This window comes from Arachis hypogaea, chromosome 14 (assembly GCF_003086295.3).
Source record: "Arachis hypogaea cultivar Tifrunner chromosome 14, arahy.Tifrunner.gnm2.J5K5, whole genome shotgun sequence".
NCBI lineage: Eukaryota > Viridiplantae > Streptophyta > Magnoliopsida > Fabales > Fabaceae > Arachis > Arachis hypogaea.
The window spans coordinates 66,770,413-66,780,827 of record NC_092049.1 but is presented as its reverse complement, the minus strand read 5'-3'; the positions used below and the strand labels follow the sequence as shown (position 1 = coordinate 66,780,827).

At 39.6% G+C, this 10,415-nt stretch overlaps 1 non-coding gene across 1 annotated transcript; it reads left to right on the top strand.

Annotated features, from left to right (window-relative positions):
• The first annotated feature begins 9,745 nt into the window (after nt 1-9,745).
• Nucleotides 9,746-9,853, top strand: LOC112745187 (small nucleolar RNA R71). Its single transcript, XR_003173129.1, has one exon. It is a non-coding gene; the product is annotated as a small nucleolar RNA R71 (small nucleolar RNA).
• The last annotated feature ends 562 nt before the right edge of the window (nt 9,854-10,415 follow it).

Genomic DNA, 10,415 nt, shown 5'->3' with positions numbered 1-10,415 from the left:
CTACTTGATGCGACCCGGTACACTTGCCGGTGAGTTTGTGTGGAATCATTTTTCCCTCATCTAGTTTTTGGCGCCGTTGTCGGGGATTGATTTAGATTAACAATGATTAAGTAGGTGATAATCTAGATTAAGCATTTTTCTTTGTTTTTGTTAAGCATACTAACTATTTGAGATTTTGTTTAAGCTAACCTTAACCTCACTCTAGTAGTAGAATACTTTGTTTTTGGTCTCTGGTTTTGTTTGTGTTGTATGCCAGGAGGAAGAAGATGTGAACCCACCTCCTTTGATTCTGAACCAGAGATTACATTTCTAAGATTGAGAAGAGAAGCAAGAGGGAAGGGTGTTATTGGAGAAGAAGAATCAGAAGAGGAAGACCAAGAGGGAAGGGTGTTATTGAAGTTGATCAACAGTAAGTAAATTGCAAGGAATTTAAAAGATGCAGAAAGTAAAATTGCAAGTAACTTAAAGAACAAGAAAGTAAAATAGCTGAAACTTAAATTGTAAGAAATGTAAATTGCAGTGAATGTAAAGGGGATTGGGTGCAGGGAATTTAAAGAAAGCAATAAATCAAGGTTTAGAGCAACTGCAGAGATTTAAACTTGCTTCAAAAGTAAATCAGATCATGAACAAAAATGTAAAATGCCAAACAAGTGCAGGAGAATTAAATTTCTTGAAAGTAAATTGAATTGGGTGCTAAGAATTTAAATTCAACAATCAAGTGTAAAGTGCAATCAATCAGAGAGCTAGAATATGAAATGGGATGCAGCAGATCTCAACACAGAAAAGAAAAATTTCTTGAAGAAGCAATGTAGAAAGTAAATTCAGCTCAGTTGCAATAGCCAAAAGAAAAGTTGAAGATCTCAGAGGTGGAGGAGACTAGAAAACAAGTCTAGATCTCAATTCCTTCATTGATCCAACAGAGAACAATTTGCAAAAGAGAAGAAGATGAAAGTAGTAAAGGAAACTAAGATTAAATTTTCAATTCACTAAGATTATGCAGAAAAAGAACAAAGAGATTTCAAATTTAGATTTGAAACAGAATTCTTTCAAATCTCAATCCAAAATTCAGAAACAAAAAGTGGAATTGCAGAAGTCAGAGCAAAGAGAAGAGAGAGCTCTCTAATGGAGCCAGTCTCTATGCTCTCTAATGGGGCTCTCCTCCTAAAGAAATGAAGCAGATGCCTTTTTATAGGCTTTTCACAAAATGAAAATGAAAATGAAAAATGAAATTCTAAACAAATTACAATTAAAAATAAATTCCTAAGCTAACTTGTTCTTGTGCCTTGAAGTGATGTCCATGGGCTTTTAAATTTTGGTGCAGGATTGAATTAATTTGATTTTTGGACCATGGGTCACACTTCCAGGGCAAAGCACTCCCCAAGAGCTTTAAAGCTCTCCGTAAGAGCTCTGTTAGAAGCACCCCTTTGTTCTAGAGAGAAACTCCAAGTTCGAACCATGATGGAAGCATTTTGTGAGCCCTTTTTCTTATATTTTCATGAGGATACCCATGATAAAGCTCTCAAGGAGAGTGCTACTTCCTTGCTTCCCTTGGTTTCCCTCTTCGAATCCTGGTGAAGCCACTTTGATTCATTTTTGCTTATTTTTTGTCCTTAAAGATGCCTTTCACTCGGACTTCAATTTCATGCCAAATATGGATTTCCATATATCGTTGGAAATCTGTGAATGTCAGCTTTCCAACGCAACTGAAAGCATATCAATCGGACTTCTGTAGCTTAAGTTATGGCCCTTTGAAGGAGGCATGGTCATGCTGTGAGCGCCCAAGTTTAACTTAGCGAAAATTTTTGCCTCCAAGCTCATTTTCCTTGAGGCAAGCCCGAAAAAGCTCTTGGCAAGAGCTTTAGGTAAGAGCTTTGCTTTGAGTTTTGCCTTGCTTTTTGAAACAAAGCTCTTGGCAGGAGCTTTAAAGCTCTTGGCAAGAGCTTTGTGCTTTTAAGTTGCCTTGCTTTTGAAGTAAAGCTCTTGGCAAGAGCTTTGTGCCTTTGCTCCTTGTTGTGAGACACGCTTTTCTTCCCTTGGTTTGGTCATGGGCCACGCTTTTAAAAGCGTGGCCTAAGGCTCCAAAATGTGCTCCAACTTCAAAGTGTGCCCCAAAGCTCTTTTTTTCTCCTTTTTAGCTTATTTGCTTCTTTTTCTTCTTATTTCCTACAAGATTTATAAAATTAAAAGATCAAGGAAATATACCAATTAAGTACAAAAGCATTCATTATTCAAGCACAAATCATCAATTTCTGTATGAATAAGCATAGAAAAACATGACATGGTGACATGTCATCACAATGCCTTGATAAGGAAGTGTCCACCAGAGATGTTTAGTGAATGGGATAGACTTCAAAATTTCTATGAAGGATTGACACTGAAAGCTCAAGAGGCCCTTGATTATTCAGCAGGAGGCTCAGTACAACTCATGAAGACAGTTGAGGAAGCCCAAAATCTCATAGATACTGTGACAAACAACCAATACTTCTATGGTCATCAAAGGCAACGCCAACCAACTCAAAGGAAGGGTGTACTGGAGCTGGAAAGTGTGGATACTATCTTGGCACAAAACAAAGTAATGCATCAATAAATCCAACAGCAGATGGAGATGATGGCTAAGAGAATTGATGGCCTTCAAATAGCAGCAGTGAGCACTACAAATTAACGACCAGCTGGATGGGGGCAGAATGAAGAAATTTATGAAGAGCACCAGCCAAAATAAGTTAACTATATGCATAACCAAGGTGTTGGACAGAATGAATTTCATGGAGAAACCTACAAACCACCAGAACCATCAAAACACTAACCAAAATCCACACAGGAAACCACAAAACAACTACCCCACTTCTAATTTCTATCCACCCCACAACCCATTAACTAACCAAAATAACTTCCACCAACCATCTTCATCCCACGCTTAACCACAACCACCCCAAGAATCCCAAAGAATCTCCAATTTAGAGATGATGATGGAGAAGATGATGAAGCATCAAGAGTTAGCTAATAAAAACCATGAAGCTTCACTGAGAAACCTGAAAAGACAAATAGGCCAATTGTCCAAACAGCCAGAAAGACCAACCAACAATTTCCCAAGTGATACCATCCCAAATCCCAAAGAAGAATGCAAAGCAATTCAACTCAGGAGTGGAAGAACATTGGAAGATGACAAGGTTGGCAGTAAGAAGGAAGTGGCAATTGAAGAGAAGAACCAAGAAAAACTCAAGAAAAAGGATGAAGAGCCACAAGCCTCAAAGGAGGGAAAGCAAGTCATGGAGGAGCAGTCACAAGAATAGAGGAAGGAAGTGAATCCTTACACTCCTCCTCTGCCATACCCTCAAAGATTACAAAGAGAGCTCAAGAATCAACAATTTCCCAAGTTTCTAGAGGTTTTCAAGAAGCTGGAAATTAACATTCCCCTTGCTGAAGCATTGGATCAGATGCCCTTATATGCTAAGTTCCTCAAGGAGCTCATCAATAAGAAGAGAAGCTGGAACGAAAAGGAGACTGTGATCCTGACACAAGAGTGCAGTGCAGTCATCTAAAAAGGGCTCCCACCCAAACTCAAAGATCCTGAGAGTTTCTTTCTGCCTAGCACCATTGGCAATATATCCATTGATAAGGCATTATGTGATTTAGGATCAAGTATCAATTTGATGCCCTTATCTATGATGAGAAAATTGTCTATAGAAGAGGTGAAACCTATAAGGATGACCTTGCAACTTGCTGATAGATCAAGGGTAATCCCTAATGGAGTGATTGAGAATCTCTTAGACAAGGTGGGTAAGTTCATATTTTCAGCAGACTTTGTGATTTTGGATTTAGATGAAGAGGGAGGCGATTCTATCATATTGGGAAGATCCTTCTTAGCCACAGCAAAGGCCATCATTGATGTGGAGACAAGAGAAATGACTTTAAGAGCGCATGATGAGTAGATCACTCTAAATGTCTTTAAGGAGATTAGTGCACGAAATTGTGATCACAACGGCGCCAAAAACTTGGTACGCAGGATTGTAATCTCAACTCCTTTTCACAACTCCGCACAACTAATCAGCAAGTGCACTGGGTCGTCCAAGTAATAAACCTTACGTGAGTAGGGGTCGATCCCATGGAGATTGTCGGCTTGAAGCAAGCTATGGTTATCCTTGTAAATCTCAATCAGGCAGATTCAAATGGTAATGAGGTTTTGATAATTAAAATATAATTAAAATATAAAATAAGATAGAAATACTTATGTAATTCATTGATGAGAATTTCAGATAAGCGTATGGAGATGCTTTGCTCCTTCTGAATCTCTGCTTTTCTACTGCCTTCATTCAATCATTCATACTCCTTTCCATGGCAAGCTGTATGTTGGGGGATCACCGTTGTCAATGGCTACCGTCCGTCCTCTCAGTGAAAATGGTCCAAATGCGCTGTCACCACACGACTAATCATCTGTCGGTTCTCGATCATGTTAGAATAGGATCCATTGATCCTTTTGCATCTGTCACTACGCCCAACACTCGCGAGTTTGAAGCTCGTCACATTCATCCCATCCCAAATCCTACTCGGAATACCACAGACAAGGTTTAGACTTTCCGGATCTCAAGAATGGTGCCAATTCATTCTAGCTTATACCACGAAGACTCCAATATTTCGGAATGGAGGCTAAGAGATACACACTCAAGCTATTGCAGATAGAACGAAAGTGGTTGTCAGGCACGCGTTTATATGTGAGAATGATGATGAGTGTCACGGATCATCACATTCATCAGGTTGAAGTGCGAGTGAATATGTTGGAATAAGAATAAGCTTGAATTGAATAGAAAAACAGTAGTACTTCGCATTAATTCATGAGGAACAGCAGAGCTCCACACCTTAATCTATGGTGTGTAGAAACTCCACCGTTGAAAATAATAAGTGATAATGGTGTTCATTGGCTTCGGCCCTAGAGGGGGAACCAGAATGACCAAGACCTAGGTCTGAGGACTAAACATCCAAAGATGTAAAATAAGTCTCTAAAAGTAGTTTTTATACTAAACTAGTAGCTAGGGTTACAGAAAATAAGTAAATGATGCAGAAATCCACTTCCGAGGCCCACTTGGTGTGTGCTTGGGCTGAGCATTGAGCTTTACACGTGTAGAGACTTCTCTTGGAGTTAAACGCCAGGTTGCAGCCTATTTGTGGCATTTAACTCTGGTTTGTAACCTGTTTCTGGCGTTTAACTTCAGAATAGGGCAAGAAGTTGCCGTTTGAACGCCAGTTTGTGTCGTCAAAACACGGGCAAAGTATGGACTATTATATTGCTGGAAAGCCCTCGATGTCTACTTTCTGTCGCAATTGATAGCGCACCAATTGGGTTTCTGTAGCTCCAGAAAATCTATTTCTAGTGCAGGGAGGTCAGAATCCAACAGCATCTGCAGTCTTTTTCAGCCTCTGAATCAGATTTTTGCTCAGGTCCCTCAATTTCAGCCAGAAAATACCTGAAATCACAGAAAAATATACAAACTCATAGTAAAGTCCAGAAATGTGATTTTTGCATAAAAACTAATAAAAACATAATAAAAATTAACTAAATCATACTGAAAACTATATAAAACAGTGCCAAAAAGCATATAAATTATCCGCTCATCACAACACCAAACTTAAATTGTTGCTTGTCCCTAAGCAACTGAAAATCAAATAGGATAAAAAGAAGAGAATATAATATAAATTCCAAAATATCAATGAAACTTAGCTCCAATTAGATGAGCGGGACTAGTAGCTTTTTGCCTCTGAACAGTTTTGGCATCTCACTTTATCCTTTGAAGTTGAGAATGATTGGCATCTATAGGAACTCATAATTTAGATAGTGTTATTGATTCTCCTAGTTCAGTATGTTGATTCTTGAACACAGCTACTTTATGAGTCTTGGCCGTGGCCCTAAGCACTTTGTTTTCCAATATTACCACCGGATACATAAATGCCACAAACACATAACTGGGTGAACCTTTTCAGATTGTGACTCAGCTTTGCTAGAGTCCCCAATTAGAGGTGTCCATGGTTCTTAAGCACACTCTTTTTACTTTGGATCACGACTTTAACCGCTCAGTCTCAAGCTTTTCACTTGATACCTTCACGCCACAAGCACATGGTTAGGGACAGCTTGGTTTAGCCGCTAAGGCTAGGATTTTATTCCTTTGGGCCCTCCTATCCATTAATGCTCAAAGCCTTGGATCCTTTTTACCCTTGCCTTTTAGTTTAAAGGGTTACTGGCTTTTTGCTCTTGCCTTTTGGTTTAAAGAGCTATTGGCTTTTTCTGCTTGCTTTTTCTTTTTCTTTCTTTTTTTTCTTTTATTTTCGCAAAATTTTTTTTTGCAAGCTTTGTTCTTCACTGCTTTTTCTTGCTTCAAGAATTAATTTTATGATTTTTCAAATTATCAATAATATTTTTCCTTTTTCATTATTCTTTCAAAAGCCAAAAATTTTAACATTCATAAACAACAAATTCAAAAGACATATGCACTGTTCAAGCATTCATTTAGAAAACAAAAAGTATTGTCACCACATCAAAATATTTAAACTAATTTCAAGGATGAATTTGAAATCATGTACTTCTTGTTCTTTTGTGGTTAAAACATTTTTCATTTAAGAAAGGTGATGGATTCATAGGACATTCATAGCTTTAAGGCATAGACACTTAAAAACTAATGATCATGTAATAAAGACACAAACATATATAAAGCATAAAGCATAATTTTTGAAAAATAGAGAAATAAATACAAGGAGATTAAAGAACGGGTCCACCTTAGTGATGGCGGCTAGTTCTTCCTCTTGAAGAACCAATGGTGCTCTTGAGCTCCTCAATGTTTCTTTCTTGCCTTTGTTGCTCCTTCCTCACAGCTCTTTGATCTTCTCTAATTTCATGGAGGAGGATGGAATGCTCTTGGTGCTCCACCCTTAGTTGTCCCATGTTGGAACTCAATTCTCCTAGTGATGTGTTAATTTGCTCCCAATAGTTTTGTGGAGGAAAGTGCATCCCTTGAGGCATCTCAGGGATTTCATGATGAGGAATTTCCTCATGCTCTTATTGAGGTCCATGAGTAGGCTCTCTTGTTTGCTCCATCCTTTTCTTAGTGATGGGCTTGATTGGACCTTTGAGATGAATCTTTCTATCTCCCATGACTCAGAGGTGGAAGCTTTTTCCTTCCCTTTCCGCTTTCTAGAGGTTTCTCTGGCCTTAGGTGCCATAAATGATTATGAAAAAACAAAAAGCAATGCTTTTACCACACCAAACTTAAAAGGTTTGCTCGTCCTCGAGCAAAGAAGAAAGAATGAAGGAGAAAAAGAAGAAAATGGAGGGGATGGAGGGAGAGGGTGAATTCGGCCAAGGGGGTATAAGTAGTGATTGTAATGTGTGAAAATGAAGGAGTGGTGAGGGGTTTATATAGGGGTGGGGGGAGGGTTAGGTTTCGTGTATTAGGGTTGGGTTTGGGAGGGAAAGGATTTTGAATTTGGAGGTAAGTGGGGTTTTGGGGAAAAGTGAATGAGGTGATTGGTGAAGGTTATTTAGGGAAGAGTGTTATGAAAAGGTGTGAAGAAGAGAGAAGAAGAGGTGGGGTAGATATGGATCCTGTGGGGTCCACAGATCCTGAGGGGTCAAGGACTTATCATCCTTGCTCCATTTAGAAGTGTAAAACGCCCTTAGTGTGCACTTCTGGCGTTAAACGCCAGGTTGCTGCTTGTTTCTAGCGTTTAACGCCAGCTTTTCACCCTTTATTGGCGTTTAACGCCAAGTTGGTGCTTGTTTCTGGCGTTAAATGCCAGACTGTAGCTTATTTCTGGCGTTTAACGCCAGCTTGATGCTTCTTTCTGGCGTTAAACGCCTGTCTGATGCTTCTTACTGGCGTTTAAACGCCAGTAAGCTCTTCCTCCAGAGTGAGCTATTTTTAATGCTATTTTTCATTCTATTTTTGATTTTTCAGTTGTTTTTGTGACTTCACATGATCATCAACCTAGAGAAAACATAAAATAACATTGGAAAATAAATAGATATAATTAAATAACATTGGGTTACCTCCCAATAAGCGCTTCTTTAATGTCAATAGCTTGACAGTGAGCTCTCATAGAGCCTCACAGATAATCAGATCAGGGTTGGGGTCTCTCAACACCAAACTTAGAGTTTGGTTGTGGCCTCCCAACACCAAACTTAGAGTTTGAATGTGGGGGTCTTGTTTGACTCTGTATTGAGAGAAGCTTTTCATGCTTCCTCTCCATGGTTACAGAAGGAGAACCTTGAGTCTTGAATACAAGGTAGTCCTCATTCAACTGAAGGACCAACTCTCCTCTGTCAACATCAATCACAGCTTTTGCTGTGGCTAGGAAGGGTCTGCCAAGGATGATGGATTCATCCTCATCCTTCCCAGTGTCTAGGATTATGAAATCAGCAGGGATGTAAAGGCCTTCAACCTTTACTAGCACGTCCTCTACTAGTCCATAAGCCTGTTTCATTGATTTGTCTGCCATCTCTAGTGAGATTCTTGCAGCTTGTATCTCAAAGATCCACAGTTTCTCCATTACAGAGTGTAGCATGAGGTTTATCCCTGACCCCAGGTCACATAGAGCCTTCTCAAAGGTTATAGTGCCTATGGTACAAGGTATGAAGAATTTTCTGGGATCCGGTTTCTTCTGAGGTAATGTCTGCCTCATTAATGCATTCAGTTCATTGGTGAACAAGGGGGGTTCATCCTCCCAAGTCTCAGTACCAATTAACTTGGCATTTAGCTTCATGATTGCTCTTAGATATTTAGCAACTTGCTCTTCAGGGATGTCTTCATCCTCTCCAGAGGAAGAATATTCATCAGAGCTCATGAATGGCAGAAGGAAGTTCAATGGAATCTATATGGTCTCTGTATGAGCCTCAGATTCCTTTTGTTCCTCAAAGGAAAACTCCTTTCTGTCCAGAGGACGTCCCATGAGGCTTTTCTCACTGGGACTCACATTCTCCTCACTCTCTCCAGGTTTGGCCCTATTGGTCATGGTTATGGCCTTGCACTCTCTCTTGGGATTTTCTTCTGTATTGCTTGGGAGAGTACTGGGAGGAGTTTCAGTAATCTTCTTACTCAGCTGACCCACCTGTGCCTCCAAATTTCTAATGGAGGACCTTGTTTCATTCATGAAACTTAGTGTGGTCTTGGATAGATCAGAGACTATGGTCGCCAGGCCAGAACGGCTCTGTTCAGAATTCTATGTCTGTTGCTGAGAAGATGATAGAAAAGGCTTGCTATTGCTAAACCTATTTCTTCCACCATTATTATTGAAGCCTTGTTGAGGCTTCTGGTGGTCCTTCCATGAGAAATTTGGATGATTTCTCAATGAAGAATTATAGGTGTTTCCATAGGGTTCTCCCATGTAATTCACCTCTGCCATTGCAGGATTCTCAAGATCATAAGCTTCTTCTTCAGAAGATGCTTCTTTAGTACTGTTGGATGCAGCTTGTAATCCATTCAGACTCTGAGAAATCATATTGACTTGCTGAGTCAATATTTTGTTCTGAGTCAATATGGCATTCAGAGTATCAATTTCAAGAACTCCCTTCTTCTGAGGCGTCCCATTGTTTACAGGACCCCTCTCAGAGGTGTACATGAACTGGTTATTTACAACTATTTCAATGAGTTCCTGAGCCTCTGCAGGGGTTTTCAGATGAAGAGATCCTCCTGCAGAATGGTCCAATGACATTTTTGACAACTCAGACAGACCATCATAGAATACATATGATGCTCCATTCTGGAAGCATGTCAGTAGGACACCTTTTGATCAATTGCTTATATCTTTCCCAAGCTTCATAGAGGGACTCACCTTCCTTCTGTCTAAAGGTTTGGATTTCCACTCTAAGCTTGCTCATCTTTTAAGGTGGAAAGAATTTGTCCAGGAAAGCACTGACCAGCTTTTCCCAAGAGTTCAGGCTTTCCTTAGGTTGTGAATCTAACCATGGTCTAGCTCTTTCTCTTACAGCAAAAGTGAAAAGCATAAGCCTGTAGACCTCGGGATCAACTCCATTGGTCTTGACAGTGTCACAGATTTGCAAGAATTCAGCTAAGAACTGATGAGGATCTTCCAATGGAAGTCCATGAAACTTGCAATTCTATTGCATTAGAGAAACTAATTGAGGCTTAAGCTCAAAGTTGTTTGCTCCAATGGCAGGAATTGAGATGCTTCTTCCATAGATATTGGAAGTTGGTGTAGTGAAATCACCAAGCACCTTCCTTGCATCTCCATCATTGTTATCGGGTTCGGCCATGTCTCCTTCTTTTTCAAAAATTTCTGTCAGGTCCTCTCCAGAGGGTTGTGCTTTAGCTTCTCTTAGTTTTCAGGATCAGCTTCAATAAGAATGTCTTTATCCCTATTCTTGCTCATATGAAAAAGAATAGAACAAAAAAGAAGAGAAATCCTCTATGTCA